Here is a 17,101-nt window from a genome sequence, read left to right on the forward strand (position 1 = left end):
TTTCAAAAGTTCAAGAAATTTACCATATTGTTCATTTATGCGATCTTTCTTCACTACTGCCGGATATGGAATTCGTAGTTTATATTCTTTAACCACTGGCTTATGCTCTTTCTTGCTTTCCTCAAACCCATCATTTTTCTCAACAACTTTTAGATTTAGCTTCTTTTTTGGCTTGACTAACCCTTCCATACTTCGAACAGTGATTGTGCAGACTTGCTCCTTTAGGTTCATTTCAGTGTTATTAGGTAAGCTACCTTACTGTCACTTCAAAACCAATTTAACAAGCTATCCAATCTAATTTTCAAGCCCTTGAATTGATGCTTATTGATTTTTCAGAGCTGTCTTAATGTTTTGAAATTGAGTTTCAGACACTGAAATAAATTTAGCTAACATCTCTTCAAGATTCAGTTTCTTTTCTTACTGATAAGGTTGCTGAAAACTCAGAGGTGGTTATTTTGAGGTCTACAATTGTTTCCCATAAAGTTGACTTGCTTATGCTCTATGTTAGAACCAAAAGGTAAATATTCCAAATTGATTATCCTCACTCCAGTTGCATCACATTGCATTACTGAATTCATCGTATTATTTCAACTCAAATGATCAATATTTTTACTCAATGCTTCCACTTAATCTGCCAACACAGCAATTGCATCTATATTAAAAACACCGGTTGCTTTAATCAGCTTTGTTCTCATGACTTGCCACTAATAGTTATTCAATGGTATCTCCTCAATAAACTCTTGAGTTTCATTAAGTGTATTATTGGTCAATGTTGCACCAGCTGCTGCATCAATTAGTTGCCTAGTCAAGGTTTGAACTTGTAACCACAAAGATAACCCATGATGAGGACACATTCTTAAAAGATCCTTAAATCTCTCCCCATGCATCATATAATGTCTCCAATTCAATTTGTGCAAATGAAGAGATGCTGTTCCTCAGCTTAGTTATTTTGGGCGGTAGAAAATATTTCAACAAGAATTTTTCAGTCATCTGATCCCAAGTCATGATAAAACCCTGTGGAAGTGAATTCAACCACTATTTTACCTTGCTCCTTAAAGAAAATGGGAACAACTGTAAGTGTATGGCATCATCAGTAAAACCATTGATCTTGAAAGTGTCACAAATCTCTAAAAAGTTAGCCAAATGAGCATTCAAATCTTCATCTTACAACCCATCAAATTGAACATATGGTTATACCATCTAAACTGTGCTCAGCTTCAGCTCAATATTGTTTGTAGCAATAGTCGATTTGACGATACTTGATTCAGCCCCAATCAGAGTGGGCTTAGCATAGTCAAACATAGTACGAGGAGTAGGAGTCGTAGGAAGTTGCTAATTATTTTGATTATTTTCCATCTCCACAGTAGTATCCTTTTCCTCTTGATCTTCTATTAAAATCTATTGACTTTGCATTGCTTCTTTAACTTCTTCCCGATTTTTTCTAGGGCGTTTTCTCAATCTCACAATGATAAACTAACAGTTCCAATGCGTTTCCTCTAGTCATAAACCAAAAAAACCAATCAGAATCAAACAAACAAAAAAAATAGAATGTAAAAATTCAAGTAAAAAAAATTATTGAAAACAAAAAAATGGCTAAATTAATAGAAATAAAGTTTTGCTAATATTTTAGTCCCCAAAAATGGCGCAAAAAATTTGATGTCCATGAAATCAACTAAAAAATATGACTAAGGCAAGTGCACCTATAAATTAAAAGTATAGCTACGATGAGCGAATGTAACAGCCCATTTTTCAATGAAATCAGAATAGTGGTTTCGAGACCACAAATTCGATCCGAAAATATGATTTATTTTTATTTCATTATATGGTAGGTATTATAATAGGCTTGTCGTGTAAAAATGTTGATATGAGAATTTTATCGATTAGGCGTTTAATTACGAGAATGACTAAATCGCGTAAAATGCAAAAGTTGAATTCTAGTAGCTATAAGGATCAAATAGCTATGGAATTCAAAACTAGAGCTCCTTATCTGGTAATTAGACCATTAAGAAAAGTATGTAGACTTTTCTTGATGACTCATCCATGGAAATATAGAAAAAGGGCAATGACTAAATTGGAAATAGTAAAATACTTAATTAATTAAAAAAGATGATAAAAGAAATCATCTATTTTTATGTCATCTTCAACCTAAAACACATGGAAACCCTAGGAGAGAGAAAAGAAAATTTCAAGGCCTAATTGAGTAAGTTTTCTTGTCCCGTTTTTAGTAATTTTGGTATTTTTGAAACCAGAATAGCTTAATCTCTCTATTTGAAAGATTAATTTGAAAAGTTATCACGGTATGGAAATGAGTCATGGATGTATATGCTGGAAATTAGAAATTATGGTAGAAAATGAAAGATTATTGATAGATAAACAACTTTTACAAAGTGATTTTTGATGAAAACATGATTCAGGGACTAAAATGAAAAGTTGTAAAGTTTGATGAAAAATTCTAAAATTTTATGAATAAATCTGCTGGAAAATTTTTAATGGGGCTTTGGTTTGGCTTGGAATAGGGAGTAATTTGCACAAGTTTCATTTTAAGGGTCTAGGGACAAAATTAGAATTTATGGAAAAGTTAGAGGCAAAATGGTAATTTTTCCTATGACGTAAATTGAGTCCATTTAAATATGAAATGTGTGAAATTGATAGTGTAACGCCCCAAACCCGACTTGGATGTTATGACCGGATCTGATGCACCATATTGATGCGTTCAAAACACTTAGTTTGGAAAATTTAGTTTGGTGTTGTAAAAGACACTTTTAAAAGTAGGTCAAAGTGAACGGAAGCTGTGCACCAGGTAGGAAACCAGGAAGAAGAGGAGGTGAGTCCGTCGGATTGCTTAAGTACCAAGCTCCTTCGGATCCAATCCTGAACATGCACACCGCCATTGCCACACTCTAACATCTCGTATAATTTTGAGAAAACCGTGTGATTATGACCATCTTAAGAAAATGATTAAGGTTGCAAAGCGTTTGCTTAAAAATATTTATTTTTCTTGGGAAAACATTTACTTTATGGAAAGTTTGCGGCGTCATCGTGATCCTTTTTAAAAACAAGTAGATTTTATAAAAGCGAACCTAGTGCTAACCGGTTTAATAATCCCCAAAATAAAATCAATTAAAAAAAGCGGCCTTATTACAACTTTAAGCATAATAAAATAATCCAAAATAAATGCTAAACTTATTTAAAATCGACAATCAATCTTCATGGCCACTCTGAATCCCTTGACTCCAAGTCCACCAATTCTAGGGCTCACTGTAAGGATGGAAGAGGAAGGGGGTGAGTTTGGGAAAACTTCGGTGTATCTGAAACCCATCAAAGCCCAATTCAGCTCGAGCCCATTGGGCTGAGCCTATTCAGATCTTGATACAGATGGTCAAGCCCTTTTGAATCTGATGAGCAAGGCCTTAGCCCTTTTACATAACATGTGGCCCATAGGCCCGGTTCGATAACATGAGTAACATCGGTAATAATGAATGCAAGCCCATCCGGGAGACTACTCAACCCACCAACCGCTACCTTGCCCGTACCAACCCTACACACCATGTGGGAATATCTCAACCCACCCACCCTACACACCACAGTTGCGACAGCGGCACTCAAATTCAGTCGATTGAGGCAAAGCCTCCGATCGTGGATGAACCACTTTGATACTTCCTCCATTAATACCCCAATCCCATGCAAGAGATATTAATAAATGCATATCATGCAAAATACGGTAGTAATCAATCAAGCGATTCGACCAATTTAAAACCCTAGGGGTATATCGGTAATTTTTCTCTTTAGGGTAATTTGGTAATTTTGCTCTTTAGGGGTAATTTCGTGATCTACGCTCTTGCACAAGCTAATTCAGTAATTTTATCAGTTTTATGCAATTTGATTCCACCATCTACCTAACGAGCTAATTTGCCCATCTCTTACCCATATTGGTCCAGTAAGCCCATTGGGCCCGATTTTGGCCCATCGAGCCCTTTTTACGAAATACGCTAAAGCGTCACACGAGCGTGCTTACCACCTTGCGGTGCGGATCTAACCATTATTCTATGACTTGAGAGCATTCGCATACCCACATGACCATGAAATGCCGAAATTTGGCATTTCGACTTTTTTGAATTGAACTAAAGAAGGGTGTTCGGTACACACGATTTGTGATATTCCTTGACGAGATCTCCTATCGATTTCCCTATAATCAACCACTTATAGATTAGACCATGTTGTATTAAACCAAATCGAAACTACCTATTATCATCACTTACACATTCGCCACCATCCACAATGGCCCTTGGGTACCTTACCTTTATCGCCAAAATCGACATGACTAGCTCGAATCCGATTGCTCCGATGATTCACGCTTTCAATCCCACACTTAAGAAGGCACTAACCAATGAAAAAACAACCGTTAAAAACCCTTAGAGCCACATGCCCAAATCGTGACCTCCCTAATTTTAGGGACTTGACTTTCTTAACTTTGCAAAATAAAACGGATCGAGATGATACGTACTTACCGTTACTCCCACTTGATTTCCACGCAATCTAGTGTAGATTTATCTATCAAGCGACGGTGAACTCGATTCCCCAAAGTCTTGTAGCTTGGCTATAAGCCCCAAATCTATGGTTTTTTAAACTTCGGCTTTCGCGTGATAAAGAAGATGATAATGTGGGGCTACAACCTTGAAGTAGAATTGCGGTCAGGAATCTAGGATTAAGAAAAGATGATTGTAAATTAATAAAAGCAAAAGAATATAGGAGAACCTGGCTTTGAAGAAATCGGCACAAGCAGTGATCACAGGATTTCGGCTTTTATGGATTCGGCAAAAGTGTTGATGAATAGTAGGTATGATGAATAGTTTGAAGAAGAAAAAATAGAAGAAGGAGAGTAGGGAGGTGGTAGTTTGGCTAGAGAGGAAAAGAGAAAAGAACAATCCTAAGGTGTAAGCGAAGAAAGCGGCACCAACAATACCTAAGTGCGAAATACTAACCTCATAATCCCTGCCGATTTTCCTCTTCTATTCCCACCATTGGCTAACTCCTAGCCTCATCCCAATCCTTAAATCTCTCCCCTTATCACTCCTTAATCCAAGCATTTAAACTGATCCAACTCTCCTCTAGCAGAATCCACCTGAACTCCAACACTTACCCCTCCTGCACTTAAAAAAATAAATGCATCTATTTGCCAACAAAGGGAATCGATCCCAAGTCCTCCCCCAGCACTTACACGCCACCTTTATAGCTCCCTAGTGGCGTCACTTAGCCACTTTACCAAAGGCTCATTTGTGATGCAATTTACCCATCACTCCACTTAAGGCCACTTAGCTAGAACCCCTAACTCCTAAGTCTAAAATTCCAAAAATTCAACTGGGTTTTGGCCAACTCATGGACCTTCTATAAGCCCATTTACCTACTCAAAATACTAATTCCACATCCAAATACAAAATTTTAAAAATCTTTACAAAATATTGAAAATTGTGAATAAACCCGAAAATCAGGATGTTACAACTCTACCCTCCTTAAAGAAATTTCGACATCAGAACAGTTGAGGGTACTGTTGACGCATAGCCTCCTCAGTCTCCCAAGTAGCTTCTTCCTTGCCATGGTTTCTCCAAAGTACTTTTACTAGTGGGCCGATTTCCTTCTCAACATCTTGGCGTCACGATCAAGTATTTGCACGAGTTCCTCTTGAAAGTTAAATCGATTGTACCTCGATTTGACAAGAATGGTATGATATGAGTTGGGTCGGATCGGTGCCATCTCGGCATGGATACATGAAAAGCGTCGTGGATCGATGCGATTACGGTGGTAACTCTAGGCGATAAGCCCTTGGTCCAACCCGCTTAACAATTCGGTAAGGCCCAATAAATCGTGGGCTCAACTTACCCTTCTTACCAAATCTCAAAATTTTCTTCCAAAGGGAAACCTTCAAGAAAACCATATCCCCACAGCGAACTCAATCTCTTTGCGCTTCAGATCCGCATCGACTTACATCTATCGGACGCCTCCTTTTTAAACCCTTATCGACAACCTTGCTTTCGATTATGCGCCACCAATTCGGTCCAAGCACTCGTCGTTCACCCAACTCTGTCCAACACGTCGGCGTCACGACATCTTCGCCGATAAAGCGCTTCATATGGTGCCATCTGAATACTTCTTTGGGTAGCATTGTTATTATGCATAAACTCCGCCAATGGTAAGTAGTCCTCCCAACTTCCACGAAAATCAATGATACAACCTCTCAACATATCTTCCGAACACGAATAACCCTTTTCATTGTCCATACATGCGTGGGTGAAAAGCAGTGCTAAAATCCAATCATGTTCCCAACGCTTCTTGCAACTTTCGCGAGCAGGGCGTAAACCTAGGGTCTCGATCGAAATTATTGACACGGCACCCCATGCGGTCGCACTACCTCCGCCACATATAACTTGGCCAACTTTTGCGGTGAGTAGTCGGTGCGAGCAGGTATGAAATGAGCGATTTTGTTAACCTATCACAACTACCCACACCGAATCTTTCTTGGTGGGTGTCAAAGGTAACCCACTCACAAAGTCCATTGTTACTCTTTCCCATTTCCATAGTGGAATTTTCTTTGGTTGTAGTAATCCGACGGCGGTTGGTGCTCGCCTTAACTTTCTTGCACGTCGGACATTTCCCAACAAATTGGTCACCTCTCGTTTTAATCAAGGCCACGGTACACCTCTCGCAAGTCTCGGTATAACTTATTCCCTCGGGATGCATGGCACAGAGTCCACCATGAGCCTCTTTTAGAATTAAGCGCCTCAATTCGGGGTCCTTTGGAATACAAACCCTTCCACGAAAACACGAACTCCTTCTTTGTTCAACCCAAAATCCTCGTTCTCACCACTCTTAACTTTCTTTGGGAACCAAGAGCTAATGAATCGTCCTTCAAGCTGTTTTCTTTAATCTGCTTTCGGTCCAAGTAGGCCTTATTTGCGATTCGCCAACAAGCTTCCATCATCGTATAGACTTAATCGTGCGAACAAGGCTCTCAAATCCGTAACAACCCTTGACTCAATGCATCCGCCACCACATTAGCCTTTCTGGGTGGTACTCTATCGAACGATCGTAGTCTTTAAGCAACTCCACCCACCTTCGTTGCCTAAGGTTCAACTCCTTACGAGTCAACAAATACTTTAAGCTCTTACGATCATGTATATGATGCACTTCTCCCCATATAAGTAATGTCTCCAAATTTTAATGCAAAAATCACATTGCTAGCTCCAAATCATGCGTAGGGTAATTCACCTCATGAGCCTTAAGGCGTCGTGATGCATAAGCGACCACCTTGCCCTCTTGTATCAGTACGCAACCTAACCCCACATGTGACGCATCGCTATATACGGTGAAGTCCTTCCCAGACACCGGTTGAATCAACACTGGCGCTTCAGTCAATACCTTTTTCAACCGATCAAAAGCTTTTTGCTGTTTCTCGGTCCAGACAAATGGTACTCCTTTCCTTATGAGTTTTGTCAAGGGCGCCGCCATCACCGAGAAACCCTCCACAAACCTTCTGTAGTAACCTGCCAACCCTAGGAAACTCTGAATTTCCGATACTGACCTAGGTGGCTTCCATTCTAGAATCGCTTCAATTTTACGAGGATCCACCTTAATCCCCTCGGCAGAGACCACATGCCCTAGGAAAGTTACCTCCCTCAACCAGAATTCACACTTGCTAAATTTCGCATAGAGCTCCTTTTCCTTTAACACTTGCAGCACAATACGGAGATGCTCATCATGCTTCACCTCTGTTTCAGAGTATACCAAGATATCGTCGATAAAGACGACTACAAACCGATCCAAGTAAGGTTGGAATACTCGATTCATCAGATCCATAAAAGCTGCGAGTGCGTTTGTCATTAAGCGGCATGACCACAAACTCATAATGTCTATATCGAGTTCGAAATGCTGTCTTATGTATATCCCCTTCTTTTACCCTTAGCTAATGGTATCTAGAACGAAGATCGATTTTTGAGAATACCGAAGCTCCCCTAATTTGATCGAACAGGTCATCAATCCTTGGTAGTGGATACTTATTCTTAATCGTCAGTTTGTTCAACTGGCGATAATCGATCACATGCGCATCGTTCGTCCTTCTTCTTCACAAACAACACAGGTGCTCCCTAAGGAGACACACTAGGCCTAATGAAGCCTCTATCTAATAGCTCTTGAATTTGAGCCTTGATTCCACCAACTCCTTGATTGCCATCCTATAGGGTGCAATAGATCTGGAGCTGTTCCGGTAACAAATCGATTCCAAACTCAACTTCCGATTGGGAGGTAATCCGAGAAGCTCTTAGGAAAAACATCCGAATTCCCTAACGATTCGATGGTCTCCACAATCGGATCCTCGATTTCAGCTTGACTTACCAAAGCGGATATGCCTCGCATCCCTTGCATCGGTTTCTCAACCCTCACGCGATACTACATTGGATAAGTAATCCTTCGTTCTCCAATAATCATTACCTCTTCATCATTGTGATCCTTAACACCATCCTCTTAGTTTGCACAATCTAAAGTTGCCTTATGCTTGGTCAACCAATCCATCCCTAGTATCAAATCGAATTCTTCAAGCGGTAACTCCATCAAATCCCCACGAAAACCCCGCCTTGAATCTCGAGGCACCTCCTTGAAGAGTTTCTCTACCTTAACAAGTGACCTAAAGGACTTATCACAGACACCCACATATAGTCTCCTCGAAGTGCGCCCGATGCCCGAAATGTTATATGCCACATACGAATGGGTTGATCCCACATCAATCGAGCGATATAAGGTACACCATAGATAAAAAACGTACCGTTATGACATCAGGTCGTCACCCTCCTCATGGCGACAAGCGGCATACACCAAAGTTGGTGGCGAGCATTTGCGTTACCAATACCCTGCCGGGTGCCCCCGTCCACGGCCATTACCACCGCGACCTTGTCCACGACCTCTTGGCGGCGGTCCATCCCTCACGAGTTGAGCGGTCGCCTGACCCCTTGTTCGGCCACACGAGCTGAGTGGCCCTCCTAGGACAATCCTTAATCCTATGCTCCTTAGACCCACAGCGAAAACAAGCCCGAGCGCTTCCGGCACTCTCCTTGATGCATTACGCGCAATCTCCACAAGCTTGCGGTCTACAGTATTCACCGGAACTACTCGAACAGGTTCCTCCATCCTAGCTCTCTTAACATTTCGATTTACAGCAACACCCGCTGGTCCAGCATCCCTCCTGAACCGATTCCGATCCTTATCACGATTCCTCCGTTCGGTTTGCTTCACTTCCTCGGCTATCTTAGCCTTCTCTACCAGTGCAGCGAAATCTCGCTCTCTCGTGGAGCTATGAGCACCGTAACTCATCTCTAAGGCCATCCTCAAAGCGTGCGCGCTGCTTCGTATTCGAGTGGAAATGATGCCATTAGTATACCGACTCAATCGTAGAAACTCGCCTCATATTAAACAACGGTCTTATTTCCACGAGTCAAGTTAGGAACTCCTTCTGCGTGCATCTACATAGCTAGCTCCAACATATTTTGCCTTAAAGGTGCATTTAAACAGCTCCCATGTTACCCTCTCGGTTGGGGTACCTTCTCTCACGATAATCCACCAGCGATCGCTTCATCCTGTAACACCCTTACCCGTTACCGTCGTAGGAGCAGATATAAGGTATTACGAACATAACACATACCATTAAACATAATCGAGATGTAAATATGTCATCCAATTTGATAGTGCATCGTATAACATATGTCTTGAACAATATTAGCCCACTTTAATGGCTTGTACAAAGTATCGGTCGAAATCTTGTAACTAATATTTTAACCTAGACAAATATGACACGTAACAAAATAATTAAGCCTACTATACATGCCATAATTCAAAAGCGTTTAGTTCAAATACCCTAAAGTATGATAGTGCGAGATAGATCTTCACGATCCTTAACTCTGAGCAAGCGAAGAACACTATAAGACAAAAGAAAGAAACAAAGTAAGCTTATAGCTTAGTAAGTAAGTATGTAAATACTAATTAAAGAATCTAACATGTTTACACAACAATTCAAGTTTATCTACTTTAACTTCACTATTCATTCCACTTTGATTTAGCTGTCTCTCTGCATCATATTCACTAAATAAATCATAACTCGGGTTACAAAACTCGAAATTCAAATCCGTAAAATTTCCTGAATTTAGACTCATAAATATTTTTGCTAAATTTTTTCTATAATTTTGGTTCAGCCGATTAGTACAGTTTATTAGTTAAAGTTTCCCTGTTACACAGCTTGACTGATCTGACCTCTGTTCACTACGAATTGAATATCTCTCAGTACACAATTCAAACAACCCTGAGGTCTGTTTCATTTAAAACTAGTCTCAATAAGGAATTTAGGCATGTAAACTATATTTCTTAATTTTCCTTGTACAATTTTAATGATTTTTCAAAGTTGGAACAGGGGATCACGTATTCATCCTGAGCAAGTCACATACAATTGTAAATATCTCAAAATATAGAACTCCTTTGCTTGCTCTGTTTCTTTTATATGAAAGTAGACTCATTAAAATTTAATTTCACATCTCATTCAACCTCTAATTATATTCCTCCTATTTTGGTGATTTTTCAAAATCACGTCACTGCTACCATCTAAAACAGTTTTAATGCTAATTTCACTCTTTCACACATTCTTTATGCTAACCTCATTTTATCTTATATATGTATATACCACAAATCATTTTCACCACATTTCATTCACCATAAGTGTAGGTCCAAACCACAATATCACCACAAAACCATCCCGTTGAACAATTGGATCAATCTTGATATTTAATGGTTTGGGACACGGCTCCACCATCATACTTCGTTTAGTTCGGCTCTCTTGTACACATGGTGAACACTTAGTACCACTCATGCGACCCAACCGATTTGTCTCGTAGCTCTCTTGTCTACATGGTGTCCTTCACTTGGAATCACGCATGCGACCTAGCTACATTTATCTTTCACGTAGCTCTCTTGTCTACATGGTGTCCTTCACTTGGAATCACGCATGCGACCTAGCTACATTTATCTTTCACGTAGCTCTCTTGTCTACATGGGATACATCTCGTATCACACATGTGACCTAGCTACTCTGAGGTGTCTCGTAGCTTTCTTGTACACATGATGTGCACTCGGCATCATACATGTGACCTAGCTACGCTCCTCTATTTCATTCGATCTCTCAGAATGTTCAGCAGGGATCTCTCTCTATATTTATTTCCATTCTTCCAATAGTCGATTTATATTTTAACATCAGCTAGTATATTTATATAATAGGCTGAAATATAAGAATGTACATGAAATTATTGTAATATTACATACAAACTTACCTTGGTGCAAAATGTGGAAATTTTGCAATTTAGTCCAAAACTTTTTCCTTCCCAGTTCGAGATCAATTCGCATCTTTCTTGATCTATAATAACACATTTAGCTCATTTAATACTCATACTATTTATTTCAATCCAAAAATCACATCATGGAAAAATTACATTTTGCCCCTAACTTTTCAAAATTACAATTTTGCCCCTAGGCTCTGGAATTTAATTTCAGCCCTTATTCTTATATTTTATGATATGCTGAACATTTTCTCTTCTACAACAACATCAAATTCTCACTCTATCATATAGTTATGAACAATAGGTATTTTTCTGGATTATCTTGCTTTTACTCATTTTCACTTAAAACCGAGTAGCACAAGTTATTTAACATAATTTAAAACCTCATATTCTATCATAAAACATCAAAATACACAAATTTCACCTATGGGTATTTTTCCAAATGTGAACCCTAGGTTAAATTATTACTAGCATAAGCTTAATCGAGCTTAGGGATTCCAAAAGCGTAAAGAACATTAAAAGCGGGCTTGGAATCACTTACTATGGAGCTTGAAAGTTGAAGAAACCCTAGCTATGGAGAGAGGAGAATTCGGCAGCAACTAAGGAGGATGATGACCAATTTTGTGTTATTTTTCCCATTTTATTTCATTTAATATCCAAATGACCAAAATGCCCTCCTTACTAAACTTTCAAAAATTCCTTCCATGTCCTAATTTTGTCCATGAACTTAAAATTGGTCAAATTGCTATTTAAGACCTCCTAATTAATATTCCAAAACAATTTCATACTAAAACTTACGGGATGCAAATTTTGCAACTTATTCGATTTAGTCCCTACTTTCAATTTAAGCACTTTTGGCATAGAATTTCATCACGAAATTTTCACACAATCATGCAATCATATCATAAACCCCAAAATAATTATAAAACAATTATTTCTATCTCGGATTTGTGGTCACGAAACCACTATTCGATTAGGCCCTAATTCGGGTTGTCACAATTCTCCCCCCTTTTGAGATTTTCGTCCCGAAAATCTTACCCATAAAGAGGTTTGGGTCTTGTTTCCTCATAGCTTCCTCGGGTTCCCACGTAGCCTCTTCTATCCCATGTACGTGCCACAATACTTTCACTAAAGCTATACTTTTATTTCTTAAGCTGTTTAACATCTCGAGCCAAAATCTTTATTGGTTCCTCCTCATAGGTCATATCCGATCGAATCTCAATTTACATTGGAGAAATCACATGTGAAGGATCGAACGATAACGTCATAACATTGATACATGAAACACGTTATGAATTCTTTCTAACTCTGCCGGTAAGGCCAACCGATATGCCTGCTTGGTCCAATTCTCTCGATAATCTCGTGCGGCCCAATAAAGCGCGGACTCAACTTGCCTTTCCGACTAAATCTAGAATCTTTTCCATGGTGACACCTTCAAGAACACTTTATCACCCACGAAATTCAATCTCTTTTCTTTTAAATCGCATATGACTTTTGTCGATCTGAAGCGACTTTTAAGCAATCCGAATTACTTTTATTTTCTCTTGGTTTCTTTAACTAGATCAACTCTATGAATCTGTTTCTCACTAAGCTCGGTCCAATATAAAGGAGTCCGACACTTACGACCATACAAGGCTTCGTGCGGTGCCATTTGTATACTTGATTGATAAGCATTATTGTAGGCAAACTCAATCAAAGATAGATATTTCTCCCAACTACCTCCAAATTCTAAAACACGACATCTAAGCATATCTTGAGTACCGGATTACTCTTTACTGTTTGACCATCTGTTTGTGGATGAAATGCGGTACTAAAGTTCAATTTTGTACCCAAAGCTTCTTGTAACTTTTCCAAAATCTCGAGGTAAATCTTGGATCTCTATCGATATTATAGACATAGGTACTCGTGCAACTTCACAATTTCAGCAACATATAATTCGGCTAATTTATCAAGTGAGTAATCGGTGCGTCTTGGTATAAAGTGGGCTGACTTTGTTAATCTATCAACCACTACCCAAACAGCATCCTTCTTTTTAGGAGTTAAAGGCAAACCGGTTACAAAATCCATGGTAATCTTGTCCCATTTCCACTCGGGCACCATTCTTGGTTGAAGTAATCACGAAGGCACTTGATGTTCGACTTTTACTTGTTTGAGATCAAACACTTGGTTACAAATTCAGAAATGTCCTTTTCATACACAGCCTGTCTGACTTCTTTAAATCATTATACATTTTGTGCTACCGGGATGAGCGATAAGCGACCATTGTGCGCCTCATGTAATATTTTACGAATCAATTTATCGTTTTTGGCACACATATCACGTCTCGAAACATCAAACAATCATCGGTCCAACTCGAAAATCGAGTCGTAACCTAATTAGCATTGAGTTCTCTTGATCCGCAACTCACTATCATTCTTTTGAGCATCACAAATTAAGCGGAGAAATAACGGTTTAGCTCTCATTTACGCTAAGATTGACCCATCATCGAGACAATGCTAACCCGTGTTCATGGCTCTCAAAGTAAAAGAAATTTTACGCTCAAGGCGTCGGCAACTACATTTGCTTTTCACGGATGATAATCAATCACTAGATCATAATCCTTTAATAATTCAAGCCATCTTCAACATCATGATTGAGATCCTTTTGATTCATCAAGTACTTCAAACTTTTGTGATCGGTAAAAATTCGGCATTTTTCACCGTACAAATAATGTCGCCAAATCTTCAAGGCAAAAACAACAATGACCGTTCCAAATCATGTGTAGGATAGTTCTTCTCATGCGGTTTTAAGCGTCTCGAAGCATAAGCTACCACTTTACCCTCTTGCATCAACACACATCCAAGGCACATCAATGATGCATCACTATAAATTCTGAACTCTTTTCGACTCGAAATTTGTACTAAAATTGGTGCTTGATCAATCGTGCTTTCAATTTTTCAAAACTTTGTTGACATTTATCAGTCCATTCAAACTTAACATTCTTTTGCAACAACTTAGTCATAGGAGAGGCAATCATCGAAAATCCTTCGACAAAGCGTCTATAATACCCGGCTAAGCCTAAAAGCTTCTAACCTCGGATACATTCTTGGCGGTTTCCAATCAACGATCGCGAAATCTTGCTTGGATCCACCGAATACCATCACACGAGACTATATGCCCCAAAATCCGACTTCACGAAGCGAACTCACTTTTACTAAACTTGGCAAGCAGTTTCTTTTCTCTCAAGATTTGCAATATAGTTCTCAAGTGTTCGGCATGTTAGACTCATCTCGAGAATAAATTAAAATGTCATCTATAAACACTACTACAAACTTATCCAAATATGGCGGAAGATCCGATTCATTAAGTCCATAAATATAGTGGAGCATTTGTTAAGCGAAAGGCATCACAAGAAACTCATAATGTCCATACCTTGTCCTAAAAGGCGGTTTTCGGCACATCGACTCCTTAACTCTCATTTGGTAGTAACGGACCTCAAATCAATCTTTGAAAACACTGTGGCCCCTTTAAGCGATCGAATAAATCATCAATCCTCGACAGCGGTACTTGTTCTTTATAGTCACCTTATTAAGTCGCGGTAATCAATGCAAAGTCTCATTGAACCATCCTTCTTCTTCTGAATAATCTGAGAGCACCCCAGGAGAGAAACTTCGGTCTCACAAATCCCTTGTGCATTAACTCACTGGCGAGCCTTCAATTCTTTTAATTGATCGGAGCCATTCTATATGGAGCAATCGAGATCGGTGCGATGCGGCAACAAATCAATGGCAAAATCTATCTCTCGTTGGAGGCAACCCGGGCAATTCCTCGGAAATACATCGGAAACTCACAGACTATCGATGCGATTCAAATTTCAGTTGAGGCAACTCAATATTCATTACATAAGCGGATAAGCTTCACACCCTTTTCTCATGTATTTACATGCGGACATATGCGAAATCACCATAGGCAATTTATTTGATTCATCTGTTTCAACCCACGAATTTCTCCATTTTCACATTTCAACTCTAGTGTCTTTTGTTTACAATCTACCTTAGCATCATACAATGTTAACGGTCCATTCCCAAGATAACGTCAAACTCACCAAATGGTACTGACATCAAGTTGGCGGAAAAGCAGTGACCTTGAATCATTAATGGGCAATTCTTGCAAACCTTGTCAACTAGCACATATTGGCCTAAGGGTTCGACACTTTAATCGTAAACTCGATAAATTCAACGAGCAACTTTTTATTGGATACTAAATTCATGCAAATATAGGAATGAGTGGACCGGGATCAATCAATGCAATAACAATAGTATCATAGAGAAAATGTACCGATAATAACATCGGAGATGATGCATCTTCTCGAGCACGTATAGCATAAGCTCTAGCAGGTGCTCTAGCTTACGATCTTGCCGTTAAATCTTTCATCACAGTTTTACTACTAGTCCCACCTCCGGTATTTCTCGGTGGTCTACCTCTACTAGCGGTGGTATTACATCTAGCACTCTGAAATCTTTCTTCTTTAACTTTCTCGGACAATCTCTAATAAAATGCTCATGAGAACACTTTGAAACAAGCTCGCTCGGTCCCCAACACTCACCATAATGTTGCTCGCCACATTCTTGACACTCGGGCTTTCTAGGTCGCACATTACCCACACTTGCCACCAAGTAGCTTGAGCTTTAGACCCGAATATGCTCTACCACGATCTGTGTGAATCCCCAATTGAAGCTGTCATTCGAGGGTTTGTCTCTTTGGACCTCTTTGGTTGAGATTGAAATGGCTTGCTTATGTCTTTTTCGACATCTCGGGCCTCAATAGCGACTTTTCTTCTTTCTCTGTTCAATTCTTGACTTTAAGAGCTCGATCAACCAATACTACAAATTCTTTCAACTCCAAAATTCCTACAAGCACTTTAATGTCCTCATTCAGCCCATCTTCAAATCTTCTACACATAATGGCCTCGGTGGACACACATTCACAGGCATGCTTCTTTGAGTCTTACAAATTCGCGTTCATACTACTGCTCTGAGACATTTTCCCTGCTTCAATTCAAGGAACTCCTTCCGTTTTGATCAATAAATCGCTGACTTATGTATTTCTTTCTAAATTCTTCTGGAAGAAATCCCAAGTAACTTTTCTTTTGGCACCACTGCAACCAAAGTCTTCCACCGGTGGTAGCAGAATCTCTCAAAAGTGATCTGACACACTTTAAGCATTCCTCGGTGTACATGAGAGCTCATCAAATACGGGTAGAATTTTCAAGCGAATTCCGCTTTCTCGGGATCATCATCGACCTTTGCTCTAAACTCTTGACCCCTTGTTTTGAATCTTGTCAGCAGGAGGCTTATTCATTCTTACCAAATCTATACCTTGGCACTCTGAGAATCGTCGAGGTATAGGAGGGGTGGAGGAGGTTGAGCATTTGGATTTGCTCGAATAAATTGATATACCAATTGTTCATCATTTGGAGAAAGGCATCCGAGCCTCATCTCCTTGTCTCAATGTCTCAGTCTACTTTCCCGGTAGCGGTCCCTTGTGCGGGGCCGGCGCATTACTAACAAAGATCATCATCGTAGCAGTTCCTTGAGGATCCATTACTATATTAAAACAAGACACAGTTTAGAATAATCGAGTCACCACACTATCACAATATTTTTATGGCATGTATAGCTAGACCTTTACACACACTTTATTAGTCAGAGAACCGACTAAACCATAGCTCGATACCACTAAATGTAACACCCTTACCG

General features: G+C 39.5%; 1 non-coding gene across 1 annotated transcript; it reads left to right on the plus strand.

Moving 5' to 3' along the window:
* The first annotated feature begins 834 nt into the window (after positions 1-834).
* Positions 835-942, plus strand: LOC128294835 (small nucleolar RNA R71). The gene has a single exon (XR_008285142.1). It is a non-coding gene; the product is annotated as a small nucleolar RNA R71 (small nucleolar RNA).
* Positions 943-17,101: the final 16,159 nt, after the last annotated feature.

Source organism: Gossypium arboreum, chromosome 6 (assembly GCF_025698485.1).
Source record: "Gossypium arboreum isolate Shixiya-1 chromosome 6, ASM2569848v2, whole genome shotgun sequence".
Lineage (NCBI taxonomy): Eukaryota > Viridiplantae > Streptophyta > Magnoliopsida > Malvales > Malvaceae > Gossypium > Gossypium arboreum.